Consider the following 12,344-nt stretch of genomic DNA (forward strand, 5'->3'; position numbering starts at 1 on the left):
TAAAGACTTTAAATTTTAAGGTAGTATAATTTATCACATTTTTCTTTAGTGGTATGTGAATTTGAGTTCATTTAATACATACTGCCTAATTTTAAATTCTGGTGATTTTCTGTTTTTTTTTTTCCCCTCCCCTAGAAGTTTTGGTTTTACCACTTACATTTAAGTTTGGTGACCATTTTGAGTTAACTTCTGAATAAGGTGTGAGGCTCAGGTCAAAATTAATTACTCTCCCCCTATGGGGCCTAGTTTTTCTGGTTCCAGTTGTTCAAAAGGCTATCTTCTTCAATTTGTGAATTTATTCTCTGCCAATACCACACTGTCTTTATTAGAATAGGTATATAATGTGCTTTGAAGTCAGGCAGCCTGATTCAAATTTATTTTCATTCTTTTTCAAGCTTATTTTAACTATGGTAGTCCCTTTACTTTCCCACATAAATTTTAAGAATAATCTTGCCTATGTATATGAAAATCTTGAGATTTTTATATGAATTATGATAAACCTGTGTACATCAATTTGGGCAGAATTACCATTATTACTATAGTGAGTCTTCTAATCTGCATAGAATATGTCTCACTATTTAGATCTGTGATTTCTTTCATCAGTATTGTGTTTGTAGCATGTGAATCTTGTACATGTTTTATAGTTATCTACTTTGTTATTTGAAATGAAAACAAACAATAGATAAAATTTTATTTTTATTTTTGGTGTATTGCTAGTATATAGAAATAATATTTTGTGCTTATTTTATTTTATTTTATTTTATTTTATTTTTTAGGTTTACAGACCTGAATATATATATTTCATTAAACAATGGCACTTAAGTACTCAAGTGGTCCAGTGGCTTTGGGACATATGACTACTGGGCATGTGAAGTAAAAATAATGTGTAAATTTAAATCAATAGAAAGGTATCAACCACTGACAAAAAGAAACAATTACAAATTAATATCCTAGGTGAAGAAAGTACCACAGTTGACACTTGGTGTCAGAATACTGGAAACAAGGTATGTTAAACAACACATGTGGCACGGCATGCTCTCTCTGACCCCCAGTGGAGTTCACCCAGTGCCTTAGAGTCATTCGTGATCAACAAACATCAATTCTTAAAGAATCTAGATAGCTTAGAATAAAAGGTTATGGGGAGGCTGATATCAAGATTAAAGAAAAGTGGATTAAATATTTCAGTGACATAATGAGTTTCTCCCCTAGAAGGGAACTGTGGGGAAAAAGGTATTTAAACTCCCTTTGTTACATTGAGCATGATCATTTATCAAACACAGGAGAAAAAACTTATACATCTGGTACTCAAAACACAGGTGTAAAAATTTTCTTCTGCTTCAAAGTTTTTTTCCTCAATACATCCCAGGAAATGGGTGCAGCCACTGTGGAGCCTTGCTCTCCACCTGATGCAGCACAAAATTTTCTCTCATTTCTTCAGTAACAATCATAGGAATGTCTAGCTGCAGTCAGACGATGCGTCCTTGAGTTAGCAAGCGAGTGCATTTCAAAGGTCTTAGAGGTGCAATGTCCAAAACTGAGATTGGAGAGGCAGTGTTAGAACTTAAGCAAAGCAGGGTTTTAGAGACTACTCAAACAAAAGCCTAAAGGAAGCATATAAAAATTCAGTTTTTCTATTATTCTCAGCTGGAACTGATGGCAACATTCCCTGGTATGATGGATAAATGGTGTGATCTCCAGGTCCAAAATATCCCAACTATTTAAAGTAGGACCCAAAAGAGGAGAAAGACACACTTGAGTTCTGTGGTGTCTAGAATTCTTTTTTGCCATGTTTTTAAAAAGAAATAGTAGCTTCAGTTGTATACCGCTGGTTGAAGGGGTTTTCATCCAAATGAGAAACTCTACCCCTCGTCTCTAGTGGGATAGGCACCAGATTCCCACAAAGCAGCAGCTCCCATGTCCTGCAGCGCGTGGCATCTGACCCTGGACTGAAGAGTAAGCTGGCATCGAGCCCCAGTGCTGGAATTCAGACTAGATGGCATTTCGCGGCGTGCCATTGTGTGCCAATGCTTTCAGGCTAGGAGCACTGGTCTGGTGACTACAGCTCCTATGAGAAGTCACACCCACCTCAAAAACCTCATGAATAGCTTTTCGGAAACAGTGGAAGTTTTAGTCTGTTAAACCTTTTCGTTCAAAGCTCTCTTCCCTAAGAATGCAGACCAGTGCCAAAAATTTAGTCACCTCCTTTAAATAAAGGACCGTTGTATTATTCAGCTTGATAATTGCCATAGATTCTTTGTCATAAGCACTTCCACTTCCATCTTCTTTTAACCCATATATACAAGACACATCAATTACAACATCAATCATGTCACAGCAAAGTTCATAAGACTGCATATCCACTGGGGAACTGTCTGTTGCAATGTAGATTTTGCTGACAACATCAAAGAGAAAAAGCTTTTTCAATACCTGAATTTGATATAAAGATATTTAATAGGTTTTCCAAGGTCAGCAGTTGTGGAATGAGTTTCTGCACCACCTTACTAAAAGCTTCAAATATTGAGTGATCATAGATACTAGTCAAATAAAAGCTAAGATGGAGTTTTTCTAGCCCAGCATCTGCAAGGTCATCATTGGCCCTCTGATGAATGTCCCTCTGTGTTTCTATTTTGTGATCATCAGACAGACCATCAACTTTGTGAATAAAAACCTCAAAATTCATGTCTGGGTTAACTTTGTAGGCTTTAGAAACAGTAATGTGAAGTCTTGTTAAAGCCTCCATGTAGTCATCCTGTGCATCAATGACATATATTAATGCTCCTGTTCCCCTGAAGATCATCTCGTAGTCAAAGGTTGGGTCAAAAAAGTCCATTTGCCCAGGAAAATCCCAAATCTGGAAATTCACAAAGGAGCTATTGGAAATGTCGTCTTTATAAATCTTGTTGGTACTCTCCAAAAAGAGGGTCTCATTGGGCGACATCTTATGAAACACCACCTTCTGGATGGAGGACTTGCCGCTGCGCCGCAGCCCCATGAGCAGAATCCTCGGCTTGGAGCTGTCAGCGCCCCCCGCCCCCCGGGCCACAGCCGCCACCGGCCCCCGCCCCAACCCCGCCGCCCGCCAACGCCGCCTCCTCTTCCTCCTCCTCCACGCTGTAGCCGAAGTCCTTTGGGAACGAATCCGCCGCGCCGTAACTACGGGCGAGGGGCGTCTCCTCCGCCCCATACTGCAGGGACATCGTGCTGGACCGCCGCTGCCCGCGCCCTGACAGGCCAGGCCAGGCCGCTGCCTCCCCAGGCCGCCGCCGCAGCCGCTTATTTATTTTATATTCTATAACCTTACTGAACCCATATATTAGATTTAGGAGATATTTTTGTAGATTCCTTGGAATGTTCTATGCAGACAATTATGTCATCTGGTAGTAGAGATGGTTTTATTTCTTCCTTTCCAATCCATGTAGCTTTCATTTACTTTTCTTGCCTTATTACAGTAGCTAGAAATTCTAGCACTAAGTTGAATATGGGCCTTGAGAGTAAACATCCTTGACTTGTTCCTGATCTTAGGGGAAAAGCATTTAATCTTTCACCCATAAATATAATGTGAACTGGAGGTTTATTATAGATGTTCTTTACCAAGTTGCTAGCTCCCTTGATTCCTATTCAATTTGCTCAAACTTTTCTTTCATCAATGGATATGATAATATAATTTTTCTGTCATTGTGGATTATATCAATTGATTTTAAAATAGTGAGCCAACCTTTCACTCCTGACATTAGTTCAATTCGATCATGGTGCATAATTATTTTTATATATAGCTGAATTTTATTTGCCAATATCATGTTAAGGATTTCTGTATTGCTATTCATGAACAATATTTATCTATAGTTTTATTTTTAAAAATGCTATCTTTTCAGTTTTTGCTATCAGAGTAAAGCATCAAGAATTATTAAGATGCGTTGCCTCCTCTTTTATGATTTGGAAGAGACCATTTAGAACTGATGTTAATTATTCTCAAAACATTTGGTAGCAACCTGCAGTAAAAATATATGGAACTGGAGGTTTCTGTTTTGGGGGTTTTCAAATTACAAATTCTACTCCCTGAGTAGTTACAGAACTGTCCAAATTATCTATTTCATATTGGGTAGTTTATGGTAGTTTGTTTTCTTCAAGTAATTGATCTGTTTCATATGAACTGTCAAGTTTATGTATGGAAAGTTATTCATAGTATCCCTTTATTATTCTTTTGATATTTTCAGGGTTCATATTATTTCATATTTCATTCCTGATGCTGATACTTTTATTTCTTCTTTCTTTTCCAGGCTTAACATAAATAAGATTGGCAAGTTTGTATTTTTAAAAGACAAGCTCCTTGTTCTGTTGAGTTTTATCTCATTTTTCTGTTTTCAATTTCATCGATTTCTATCTACTCTTGACATTATTATTTGCTGCAGGGAATCCTGGGAGGCTACATTGAGAAACACCTTTTCTGAGCCATATTCACTTTCAAATGAAGTGTCTCAGAGCTTTAGAAAAAAGGTAAATCAATATATAGAAATATATATAATTATTGGATACAACATATTTTAAAGTATATATTCATTGTGGAATAGTTAAATTTAGCTAGTGAACATGCATTAATTATCTCAATAGTCATGTTCATGGTGAGAACACTTAACATCCACTCTCGTGACATTGTTTTCAAGAATATAGTATGTGCCATTAATTATAGTTGCTATGCCGGACACTGGATTTCTGGAACTTACTCCTCCTACCTCACTATAATTATGTGTAATTTGACCAACACCCCTACAGGCTGCCCATCCCCCAAAATCACCCCTGCCTGTGGTAAACACTGTCCTACTTGCCACTTCTGAAGATTAACTTTTTTAGATTACACACATGAGTGGGGTTTATGTGATGCTTTTATTTCTGTTCCTGGCTTATTTCACTTCATGTAGTATCTTCCAGGTTGATCCATGTCATCACAAATGATCAGATTTCCTTCTTTTTTATAGCTGAGTAACAGTCATTGTGGGTGTGCATACCACTTTCTTTGTCCATTCATCTCTTGAATATGTAGGTGGATGCCATGTCTTGGATATTGTGAACAGTGCTGCAGTTAATGTAGGAGCACCAATACTTCTTTTGTGAACAGCTAAATGGCATGAGGTAAGGGAAATAGCAACTCTATTACACTCTAGCCATCTGGTCCCACCTAACCAAAAAGAACTTAAAAACTTGTGAGTTTCACAGTCCACAGGCAGAACCCCACAAGAGAATGAGACCTAATTATAGGAGTCTAGCTTTCCTTCACCTTACTACTACATGACCATTTATAGCACAGCCTGTAACACAAAACACATCATATCCAGCCATCAAGGGAAATTATAAGGCATACCAAAAGGCAAAAACAATGACAAAAGACAGAGCAAACATCAAAACAATGGAGGGTGGCAAAACTCTCAGATCAGAAGTTTATCTCAACTTTCACTCTTAACCAAAAGGATTGATTAAAAAAAAACTTTGAACTTTTAAAAATCAAAGATGTCCCTGCTCATCAACTCCTTTAACATTTTACTCAAAGTTTCTCACTAATGTAATTACACAAGGAAGTCAAAGCAGTGAACATATTTTTGCAGATGACATGTCTGAAGAAAATCTGAATCAACAAAATCCTGGAATGAAAAAGAGGCTACAGTAAAGTTTCAGGATATAAGAGTTAACATATAAAAGCTAAATATTTTTACAAATTAAAAAATTAAAAACACAATATTAGGACCCCAAAGTGAAGTACTTCAGTCTTGTACACATATTGTCAGATTTTACCTGTCTGAGGGAAACAGATTCCAAGGAATCAAACAATCAAATGGAGCACTATTTTATGTTCATGATAGAAATACTCAAATACTGTCAAGATGTCACTTCTTTCCCACTTATTGAGTCAATGCAATGCAAAAGAAATCAAAATCAGTGAATTATTTTGTGTATATTGGTAAAATAATTCTTCAAAGTTAAAAGAAGAAGAAAAAGACTCACTATAACAACACATTTTTTTCTCTTTTCTCATTTTTAATTGGTGCATTACAGCTAGCCAATACAATATTAAAGAACAAAAGTGGAGGAATGAACTAACCAACATCAAGATTTATTAGAAAACTACAGTAATCAAGACAGTGGTTTTGGGGAAAGCATAGACAAATTGGCCAGTGGAGAAGAATATATAACCAGAAATAGACTTAATTCAGTAATCAGAGGAACAAAGGCAACACAATAAAGACAATCTTTTCAATAAATGATCCCAGAACAACTAGACATCTGCATGCCAGAAAGAAAGTAAATCTAGACGCAGACCTTACACCCTTCACAAAGCTAATGCAAAAATAGATCACAGACCTAAATGGACAACACAAAAGTTAAGAACTCCTTGGGTTTTATAGGAGAAAAATTCCATTACCTTGATTATGACTCTATAACATTATCAAGGACAGAAATCCATGAAAAAAGAAATGGATTAGTAGGACTTCATTAAAATTAGGAACTTCTGCTCTGTGAAGGATACTGCCAAGAGATGAGAAGACAAGATGTAGATTAAGACAAAATATTTGTAAAAGACATCTAATAAAGGGATATTATCCCAAATATACCAAGAACTCTTACATTTCAACAATGAGAAAACAAGCCAATTTTAAAAATGAGACAAACATATAAACACCTCACTAAGGAAGATAAATATGGAGAGATATAACAAGCATGTGAAAAGATGCTCCATATCATATCACATGCTTTTGAGGGTATGCAAATTAAAATATATGACTATATATCTATTAGGATGACTTGAATCCAGAACACTTGTAACACCAAATGCTGGTGAGGATACAGAGCAGCCAGAACTCTGGTTACTACCAGTGGGAATGCAAAAAGTGAGGCCACTTTGAAAAACATGTTGATGGTTTGTGAAAAATCTAACATTTTTATGATATGATCCAGCAGTCATGTTCCTTGGTATCTACTCAAAGGTGTTAAACACTTGTGCCTCTTCACACAAAAACTGGCACATGAATATTTAGAGCAGCTTTGTACATAATTGTCAAAACTTGAGAGCAACCAAGATGTCCTTCCATAGGAGAATGTATATATGAATGGTTACACATCTAAACAACATAATAGCATTCATCACTAAAAAGACATGAGTGATGGAGCCAGAAGAAAATATAGAAGAGCTTTAAATGCATATTACTAACTTGAAGAAGCCAATCTGTAAAGTCTATATACTGTATGCTTCAACAATATGACCTTTAGGAAAAGGAAAACCATGGAGATAGTAAAAATATTAGTTGAAACTACTCCACTTGATATTACAATGGTGAATATGTCACAGACATTTGTCCAAATCCATAGAATTCACAACATCAAGAATGAGCCCCAGAGGATATCTGTTTCTCGGTGAGGCAGTTTTTGCTGCTTATTGATCCCCTGGTGTTTACCCCATTTGTCTGCTGTGATGACCTGCAGTCTGCCAGCATATCAACGCCTTTTTTGAGTGCAGATTGCTCACTGTCAGGCGCCTATCATCCTCCATTTGCCTGCCTCTCGCCGGTCCATCACCTGCCTTACCCCTATCCATCACCCAACACTCGAGGTTCACCTCTCGATCGTCCTACAGCTGCCAGCAGACTGACCGCAGACTGCCAGTGGAGAACCAGCTGCCTGCTGTCACCTGGAAGTTCACTGTTACAGTACCTGCAGGTTTGATTACACGTGGCTGCCGCCATTTTGAGACAACAGCCAGGCCCCGTAGGACCCCTAGCCGGACTGACTGAGCCCCGTCTCCAGGATCCCTCAGCCTTACCGATCACTCCCTGCCTCTGGGGCCCTCACATCAACTGACTGCTCCCTGCCGCCAGGACTCCCAGACCAACAGACTGCGCCCTATCACCGGGAACCCAGACTGACTGATTGCATCTGGCCTCCAGGATCCCACAACAACAACAAACATACACCACCTCCAGGACCCCTGCCATACCAACTGCATCCTGTCTCCAGGACCTCCAGCTGACCACGCCCAACCCTGAGCTGCAACTCCCCATTTGCCAACACATTTGGAAGCCAGAGCAGCCATCTTGGATAATCCTGGAAGCCATAGCTCCGATCTTCGGGTGGGGCAAATCCCATCCTGAGATGCCTGCTGGAGGCTTGAAGCTCATTGTCAGGTACCTCTCATGCATCAGGCTACTGAACACTGGGAGGTTTCATTAGTATATGACTGTTATACTGTAGATTTTGTTTCTCCTTTTTTTAAAAAAAAATTAAGTTATTATTTCTTTACATTTCTTACTTTCTTTTCCTTTTGTTTACCGGTTCCCTCAGAGTCTCTTTCTCCCTTATTTGCATGCTAACATCCAATTTCTTTTGATTACACTCTCACCCTTTCCATTTTCTAGAACTTCTGTATATTCTTTTCTTATCCCATTAACAGCCACATTCTACATCCCTCTGCATCCTCTTTGTCCTCCATTAGAAACTGTAGACCTTATTGCAAACCTGTTTGTTTTACCGAAGATAAAATTTGAACTCATTTTGTTTATTAGGACAATTTTGTTATTGTTCCCATCGGAGATTTTTGGTCTAGGATTGTACAGTGTCTGATTTGGGCACTGCTAATATTGATCTCCCCTTAAAGGAAGGATTTTGGAAACCTATAGGGCCACTATAAGCCTATAGGGGGAAATCTGCAATACCCCAGATCTGCACTTGCTAGAGGGGAAGATACATGAACAACATGAGAAAACAAGGGAAGGAAATGATCCAAACAAATCTAGATTCTATAGTAATAGAATCCAATGACAGTATGTTAGAAGAAATGTCAGAAAAGGACTTCAGATTATACATGATTAAGATGATTCACGAAGCAAAGGATGAGATAAGAGAGCAAATGCAGGCAATGAATGATAATACCAATAAGCTTGAAAGAGCACCTGCAGGAAGCAAAAGATCATTTCAACAAAGAGATAGAGTTTCTCAAAAAAAGCTAAATGGAAATCCTTGAAATGAAGGAGACAATAAACCAAATAAAAAACTCAATGGAAAGCATCACCAACAGAATAGACCACTTGGAAGACAGAACCTCAGACAATTACAGAATGTTCTCAGCAAAATATTCCATTAGGAGGAAATGAAAACCAACAATGGAGGTCAGCAAAGAGAGGAACTACCTTAGAGAAAAACCACTCAAAGGAGAAACCAAGCCAACTGAAAAACCAAAAATAAGCCAAATGACTGGGAATACAAATCATTTCTCAATAATAACCCTGAAAGTTAATGGTCTAAACCCATCAATCAAAAGACATAGAGTGGCAGAATGGATTAAAAAGAAAGAACCAACAATATGCTGCCTGCAAGAGACTCATCTCATAGAAATAGACATCCACAGACTAAAGCTGAAAGGATGGGAAAAAAACTACCACACACATGGACTCAGGAAAAAAGCAGGGGTTTCCATCCTTATATCAGATAAAGTAGACTTCAAGCCAAAGTTAGTCAGAAGGGATAAAGAAGGACATTTCATACTGCTTAAGGGAACCATAAATCAGGAAGACATAACGATAGTAAATATTTATGCCCCAAACAATGGTGCATCCCTGTACATCAAACAAATCCTTCTCAATTTCAGGAATCACATAGACCACAACACAGTAATTCTGGGCGACTTTAACGCACTGCTGTCACCACTAGATAGATCTTCCAAACAAAATCCAACCAAAGAAACCATAGAACTCAATAACACAATCAATAACCTAGACTTAATAGACATATATAGAATATTCCATCCATCAATGAGCGGATACACTTTCTTCTCAGCAGCACACGGAATGTTCTCGAAAATAGACCATGTGTTATGCCACAAAGCAGCCCTTAGGAAATGCAAAAAAATAGAGATACTGCCTGTGTTCTATCAGATCATAATGGACTGAGAGTAGAAATCAATGACAAAATAAAAAAGGGAAATTACTCCAACACTTGGAGACTAAATAATATGCTATTGAATGAAACATGGATAACAAACAACATCAGGGAGGAGATTAAAAAATTCTTAGAAGTCAATGAGAACGATGATACAACATATCAAAATCTCTGGGACACTATGAAAGTGATACTGAGAGGAAAATTCATTGCATGGAGTGCATTTCAGAAAAGAATGAAAAGTCAACAACTAAATGACCTAAAATTACAGTTCAAAGCCCTAGAAAAAGAAGAACAGAATAACAGCAAAAGTAGTAGAAGACAGGAAATAATTAAAATCAGAAATGAAATCAATGAAATTGAAACAAAAGAAACTATTCAAAAAATTGACATAACAAAAAGTTGGTTCTTTGAGAAAGTAAAGAAAATAGACAAACCCTTAGCCACACTAACAAAGAGAAGGAGAGAGAAGACTCAAATTACTAAAATACATGATTGAAAAGGAAATATCATGACAGACACCTCTGAGATACAGAACATAATGAGAAGCTACTTTGAAAATCTGTATTCCAACAAAATAGAATGTACTGAAGACATTGACAAATTTCTAGAGACATATGCTCCTTCCAAACTGAACCAGGAGGACATACACTATTTAAACAGATCAATATCAAGCAATGAAATAGAAGAAGCCATTAAAAATCTACCATCCAAGGAAAGCCCAGGACCAGACAGATTCTCAGCTGAGTTGTACAAGACATTCAAAGAACTCACTCCAATACTTCTCAAAGTATTCCAGGAAATAGAAAAGGAGGGTACCCTACCGAACTCATTCTATGAAGCTAATATCACCCTCATACCCAAACCATCCAAAGATACATCAAGGAAAGAAAATTTTAGACCAATATCCTTAATGAATATAGATGCAAAGATCCTTAAGAAAATATTGGCAAACCATATCCAAAAACATATTAAGAAAATTGTGCACCACGATTAAGTGGTGTTCATTCCTGGAATGCAAGGATGATTCCACATTTGTAAATCAATAAGTGTAATCCATCATGTGAATAGTCTTAAGGATAAGAATCATATGGTTATTTCAATTGATGCAGAAAAAGTATTTGAAAAAATACAACACCCCTTCATGCTCAAAACACTATAAAAAATAGGAATAGTAGGAACATACCTGAACATTGTAAGGGCTATTTATGCTAAGCCCATGGCCAACATCATTCTTACTGGAGAAAAACTGAAACCATTCCCTTTCAAAATGGGAACAAGACAGGGATGTCCTCTTTCATCACTTCTATTCAACATTGTCCTTGAAACTCTAGACCGAGCAATTAGACAGACTAAAGAAATTAAAGGGATACGAATAGGAAAAGAGGAACTTAAGCTGTCACTATTTGGGGATGACATGATTCTATATTTAGAGGATCCAAAAACCTCCTCCAGAAAATTTCTAGACCTCATCAATGAATTCAGCAAAATAGCAGGCTATAAAATCAACACAAATAAATCTAAAGCATTTTTACACGCAAGGGACGAAACACCTGAAAAGGAAATGAGGAAAACAACTCCATTTTCAATACCCTCAAAAAAAATAAAATACTTGGGCATGAATCTAACCAAGGAGGTAAAAGATCTCTACAATGAAAACTACAAAACATTGAAGAAAGAAATTAAGGAAGACCTTAGAAGATGGAAAGATCTCCCATGTTCTTGGATAGGCAGAATTAATATTGTCAAAATGGCCATACTACCAAAGTGCTATACAGATTCAATGCAATTCCAATTAAAATCCCAATTACGTACCTTACAGAAATAGAGCAAGCAGTCATGAAATTCATCTGGAAGAATAAGAAACCCAGAATAGCTAAAGCAATCCTTAGCAGGAAGAATGAAACAGGGGGTATCACAATACCAGAACTTCAACTATACTACAAAGCAATAGTAACAAAAACAGCATGGTATTGGCACCAAAATAGGTAAATCAATGGTACAGAATAGAGGACATGGACACAAAACCAAATAAATACAATTTTTTCTATAGCCTGTTCAACAAATGGTGCTGGGAAACCTGGAAATCCATATGCAACAAAATGAAACTAAACCCCTATCTCTCACCCTGCACAAAAATCAACTCACAATGGATCAAGGACCTTGAATATGGAATATTACTGAGCTATAAAGAATAATAAAATTATGGTATTTGCAGGGAAGTGGATGAAATTGGAGAATATCATGTTAAGTGAGATAAGCCAATCTCAGACAACCAAAAGACAAATGATCTCACTGATAAGCAGATGATGACACATAATGGGGGGTGGGAGGGGGGCAAGAATGGAGGAAGGAGGGACTGTATAGAGGGAAAAGAGAGGTGGGAGGGGTGGGGGAAGGAAAAATATAATGGAATGAATCAAACA

At 37.4% G+C, this 12,344-nt stretch overlaps 1 pseudogene across 1 annotated transcript; it reads right to left on the reverse strand.

The window, feature by feature from the left end:
- Nucleotides 1-841: 841 nt before the first annotated feature.
- Nucleotides 842-3,197, reverse strand: LOC306649778 (ras-related GTP-binding protein C-like; annotated as a pseudogene). Its single transcript has one exon. The product of its transcript is annotated as a ras-related GTP-binding protein C-like (transcript).
- Between the last annotated feature and the right edge of the window lie 9,147 nt (nt 3,198-12,344).

This window comes from Sciurus vulgaris (genome assembly GCF_902686455.1).
Source record: "Sciurus vulgaris genome assembly, chromosome: 18".
NCBI classification, from domain to species: Eukaryota; Metazoa; Chordata; class Mammalia; order Rodentia; family Sciuridae; genus Sciurus; species Sciurus vulgaris.